Source organism: Uranotaenia lowii, chromosome 2 (genome assembly GCF_029784155.1).
Source record: "Uranotaenia lowii strain MFRU-FL chromosome 2, ASM2978415v1, whole genome shotgun sequence".
NCBI lineage: Eukaryota > Metazoa > Arthropoda > Insecta > Diptera > Culicidae > Uranotaenia > Uranotaenia lowii.
In genome coordinates, this window is record NC_073692.1 from 29,208,253 (window position 1) to 29,214,157 (window position 5,905).

Sequence of the window (5,905 nt, forward strand, 5' to 3'; positions counted from 1 at the left end):
ATTCAAGCACAGTGTTGATCTGTTCAATCTTCTAAGCACACTCCTCCCCAACTTGATTTAGTAGAGGAAACATAAGCAATGTATTCCTCGCAAAAATGAACCATCGGCAATCTTGGCGTTCTCTCCTGTTCAATTTTGAGTGTCAGAATGGGGGGGTAGGCTTAATAGCGGCACGTTATCCAAACATACGGGAAAATTGTGCCTACTCTTGAAAAAAACAAAACAAAATCCTCAAATGCGTTGGTTGGATGGTTATTTTGGATATTAATGAATCCCTTTTGGCTTTAACATTTCGCCAAATTGCTTCCAACGAATAATGATGTTTGCCTATGCGGCCTTCCTTCGGGAAGCATGCTCCTTAGTAATATTTGAAAATCTTTCGTATAATTTATTATTGAAAAACGCATCTTCGAAAAAGAGGATATCGGAAAACACGGAAATTTATGATGGGTATTTATGTTTTAAGGTTTTTGAACTATGATTTTCGGCGTTCGAGATTGAAACTATTTCTTGTATTGAATAGTCAAAAGTGCTGGTGGTTGTTTTATTCTAAAGATTTTGAAAATACAACAGTTATTATAAAGATGTTTTCAAGTTTATTAGAGCCAAATTCAGGAATCTAATTTCGCCCTAAAGGGCATTCCAGACTCATATCTATCTTTCCTTCCATTTCGATAGTAGTTTCGTCCTTCTTTTATAACAATTTCCACATTAGTCTCCCCGGTTGTTTGCGTGAAGTTACAAATCTTAAAGCCGAAAAATTCCCAACATCCATTGTCGGGGAGGAAAAATCTGCCTCGTCTCTCCGGAGGTACAACAACAACTCTTCGCTGCATAGATATTGAAGCACGGTTAAAAATGATAATCGGTCACAACCTAAGGTTTCGGGGAGAATTTACCTTAACTACAGCATCTGGGGACCGTGGTGACCTTTCTAAAGTTTGCTCGTACGGTGAACTCTCATCAATAAATGTCACGCTTGGCCGGGCAATGCTACCGGTTATGAGCAAACAAAAGCAGAGAACTTTGAAAAGTTGCAAAAATTCGGTGCTGCTCCAGAGCATTTTGTCTGCTGTGAAGCCACAAATGAACTGACGAATGAAAACCCCTTTGCGTTTTGAGTAAATAATATAGTTTCAAGCATAGAAAATTGCTTAATCAGTTCTACAAATCAAAGAAAAACGCTGAACCTAAATGGTTTTTTTTTGTAAATGTTTAATAATTGATTGATAATTGCTTGAACTCGCAATTGTTTTGTTTTATTGTCATCGACTCAAAAGAATCTTTTCACCATGAAAATAAGAATTGGGAAGCAATCCAAGAATGTCTTGGATTAATCTAAAGGTCGATCAAGGCAAAGATCATCACCCATTGGAAGCTATTTGGCGAAATGTCAAGGCCAAACGGTTTTCTTTGAATTCAAATTAACTTGAATGGTATGATGTGTAACGAATCCCGAAGATTATTTTTTTGATTTAGCATTGATATTGGCAACTAATTATTTCGATTATAAGGTGAAAAACTTAGTTCAAACGTTTATAGTTCAATACTTGATTATTTTTATCAAATGATGCAATTTGATGGAAATAATCAATTATGGAACTGTAATTGTTAATCGGAACAATCAGTTTCAAATTCCAAATTATTTGTTCGCATTTAACGAGTACCATAGAAAATTTTAAACCCTTTGCCGAATAATTATATTGATCTTTAGGCGAAGCGAATGTGTTCAAATGAAATCCGCGCTCAATTATCGATTTATTCAGCGTATGCGTAAAGTGTCGGGTTAATTCAGTTATTAGAAAAACATTTTTTCACGTGTGCACTATTTAAATCCCTGAAGCTGACATAACGTTGGCTACACATTTTGTGATTCTACGAGAGTGTCAAGATGATGCTAAACAGAAGCGAATTTTTGTTAATTTTTGCTGCCCTCATTCCAAGCCTGTTTATCACGCTTTGTAACGCTCTGCCAGAAGAAGACGAACCACCATGGCCGGCCATGGAGTTTTTTAAGGTAAATACATGCGATTTTGACAATAAGGTAAATAGTTATTGACCTTTTCAATTTGTTCTTCAAGCGTTCAGCAGCACAAAATGGCTTAACGTTACCGGAACAAAATTCAACCAATCCCACCAAGGTTAAGGTAAAAAAAATCAAATTATGTCTTTTGTTTACTAACTTTTCCCATATGACCTACAATACTTACAACCAAAATCAAGCGTGATGCAGTGAGGTCCCTGTTTTTACGGAGACTCCGATCCCCGGGTTTTGAATGTGTGCAAGGAACAAGGTCAAAGATGTGTTACAATAAGGATACAGGCGAAATGGTACTGCATCGTATCAACGAAGGTGGTCGAGTAGGAAGGTAGCATCCAGTGTGTTCGTTGCTGCTTTGCAATAAATGTTGTTTAAGGGGGGGGTAGGGTCTAACGGGTATAAAAAATCACCATTTTCACGATTTTTTTCTGGAGCTATCGTTCAAACAAATGTATTCAAATTTTTTGCATTATACAAAGCATTGTTAAAAGAACATTTAGTAATTTTTTCGTAGAAAAATATTGAAAAATGAGCCGGTGACGGAACACTTTCGAGGATGCCTTTTAGAAAACAGGATTTGCGGTGGACACTGTATCTCAGCACAGAATCATCTGAAGTAAAAAAATCAGAGCAAAATATTTTTAATAGATGTTTTTCTGGACCCCAACGTTTTTATTTAACTTAAAAAGTTTTTTATAAAATTTTTGTGGCTGTTTGAAGTAAAAACTACGATTTTTCACTTAAAAATCCGCCATTTTTCACCTGTAAAATCTCCCCAAAGTAAAAAAATCAAAAAAGAAAAACGTTGGGGTCTGGTATTTTATATATAGAAAATATGTTCCAAATTTGAAAAGAATCGGATAAGTAGTTTTCAAATGACGATGTCCACGGACTTTAAAAATGTGCTTTCGAGAAAAACGCGTTTGAAGTTTCTGCTCTTGCTTTCTTGCAGTATTAGATAGGAAGAGATAAAGGCCTATAACTTCTACAGTTTTGCTTCAATTGACTTGAAAATTTGACACAACATTCTTGAAATGTTTTACAATAAGAAAATAAAAAAATAAAAAAATCGATTTTTTGAAAATGTCAGACCCTACCCCCCCCCTTAAAAGACAGTTTTAGAATACAAATTCTTTCAGTTTCCAATAATTGTTATTGATAATCTGTTTTCACTGGACCCCGAAAGCCAATTCTTGTATTTCAGACTCACGTTTTAATTTCATCATACTCTTTAAAAAGTTGTAAATCTCTCATTTATAAGAGTTGAGAGCTAAGAGTTAAGAGTTAGGAGTTGTGAGTTGAGAGTTGAGAGTTGAGAGTTGAGAGTTGAGAATTGAGAGTTGAGAGTTGTAAGTTAAGAGTTGAGAGTTGAGAATTGAGAGTTGAGAATTGAGATATGATAATTGAGAGTTGAGAGTTGAGAGTTGAGATTTGAAAGTTGAGAGTTGAGAGTTGAGAGTTGAGAGATGAGAGTTAAGAGTTGAGAGTTGAGAATTTAGAGTTGAGAGTTGAGAGTTGAGAATTGAGAGTTGAGAGTTGTAAGTTAAGAGTTGAGAGTTGGGAATTGACAGTTGAGAATTGAGAGTTGACAATTGAGAGTTAAGAGTTGAGAGTTGAGAAATGAGAGATGAGAGTTGAGATTTGAAAGTTGAGAGTTGAGAGTTGAGAGTTGAAAGATGAGAGACAAAAATTGACAAAATGACCAAAATGACAAAATGACAAAAATGACAAAAATGACAAAAATGACAAAAATGACAAAAATGACAAAAATGACAAAAATGACAAAAATGACAAAAATGACAAAATACAAAATGACAAAAATGACAAAAATGACAAAAATGACAAAAATGACAAAAATGACAAAAATGACAAAAATGACAAAAATGACAAAATGACAAAAATGACAAAAATGACAAAAATGACAAAATGACAAAAATGACAAAAATGACAAAAATGACAAAAATGACAAAAATGACAAAAATGACAAAAATGACAAAAATGACAAAAATGACAAAAATGACAAAAATGACAAAAATGACAAAAATGACAAAAATGACAAAAATGACAAAAATGACAAAAATGACAAAAATGACAAAAATGACAAAAATGACAAAAATGACAAAAATGACAAAAATGACAAAAATGACAAAAATGACAAAAATGACAAAAATGACAAAAATGACAAAAATGACAAAAATGACAAAAATGACAAAATGACAAAAATGACAAAAATGACAAAAATGACAAAAATGACAAAAATGACAAAAATGACAAAAATGACAAAAATGACAAAAATGACAAAATGACAAAAATGACAAAAATGACAAAAATGACAAAAATGACAAAAATGACAAAAATGACAAAAATGACAAAAATGACAAAAATGACAAAAATGACAAAAATGACAAAAATGACAAAAATGACAAAAATGACAAAAATGACAAAAATGACAAAAATGACAAAAATGACAAAAATGACAAAAATGACAAAAATGACAAAAATGACAAAAATGACAAAAATGACAAAAATGACAAAAATGACAAAAATGACAAAAATGACAAAAATGACAAAAATGACAAAAATGACAAAAATGACAAAAATGACAAAAATGACAAAAATGACAAAAATGACAAAATGACAAAAATGACAAAAATGACAAAAATGACAAAAATGACAAAAATGACAAAAATGACAAAAATGACAAAAATGACAAAAATGACAAAAATGACAAAAATGACAAAAATGACAAAAATGACAAAATGACAAAATGACAAAAATGACAAAAATGACAAAAATGACAAAAATGACAAAATGACAAAATGACAAAAATGACAAAAATGACAAAAATGACAAAAATGACAAAAATGACAAAAATGACAAAAATGACAAAAATGACAAAAATGACAAAAATGACAAAAATGACAAAAATGACAAAAATGACAAAAATGACAAAAATGACAAAAATGACAAAAATGACAAAAATGACAAAAATGACAAAAATGACAAAAATGACAAAAATGACAAAAATGACAAAAATGACAAAAATGACAAAAATGACAAAAATGACAAAAATGACAAAAATGACAAAAATGACAAAAATGACAAAAATGACAAAAATGACAAAAATGACAAAAATGACAAAAATGACAAAAATGACAAAAATGACAAAATGACAAAATGACAAAAATGACAAAAATGACAAAAATGACAAAAATGACAAAAATGACAAAAATGACAAAAATGACAAAATGACAAAAATGACAAAATGACAAAATGACAAAAATGACAAAAATGACAAAAATGACAAAAATGACAAAAATGACAAAAATGACAAAAATGACAAAAATGACAAAAATTACAAAAAATGACAAAAATGACAAAAATGACAAAAATGACAAAAATGACAAAAAATGACAAAAATGACAAAAATGACAAAAATGACAAAATGACAAAATGACAAAAATGACAAAAATGACAAAAATGACAAAAATGACAAAAATGACAAAAATGACAAAAATGACAAAAATGACAAAAATGACAAAAATGACAAAAATGACAAAAATGACAAAAATGACAAAAATGACAAAAATGACAAAAATGACAAAAATGACAAAAATGACAAAAATGACAAAAATGACAAAAATGACAAAAATGACAAAAATGACAAAAATGACAAAAATGACAAAAATGACAAAAATGACAAAAATGACAAAAATGACAAAAATGACAAAAATGACAAAATGACAAAAATGACAAAAATGACAAAAATGACAAAAATGACAAAAATGACAAAAATGACAAAAATGACAAAAATGACAAAAATGACAAAAATGACAAAAATGACAAAAATGACAAAAATGACAA

At 30.6% G+C, this 5,905-nt stretch overlaps 2 long non-coding RNA genes across 2 annotated transcripts; one reads left to right on the forward strand and one right to left on the reverse strand.

Annotated features, from left to right (window-relative positions):
- Positions 1-530: 530 nt before the first annotated feature.
- On the reverse strand, positions 531-1,087 carry LOC129742097 (uncharacterized). The gene is made up of 2 exons (XR_008736509.1): positions 900-1,087; positions 531-830 (listed from the first exon to the last, which is right to left on the reverse strand). It is a non-coding gene; the product is annotated as an uncharacterized LOC129742097 (long non-coding RNA).
- Positions 1,088-1,817: 730 nt separating this feature from the next.
- On the forward strand, positions 1,818-2,410 carry LOC129743644 (uncharacterized). Its single transcript, XR_008736637.1, has 3 exons — positions 1,818-2,017; positions 2,082-2,147; positions 2,224-2,410. It is a non-coding gene; the product is annotated as an uncharacterized LOC129743644 (long non-coding RNA).
- Positions 2,411-5,905: the final 3,495 nt, after the last annotated feature.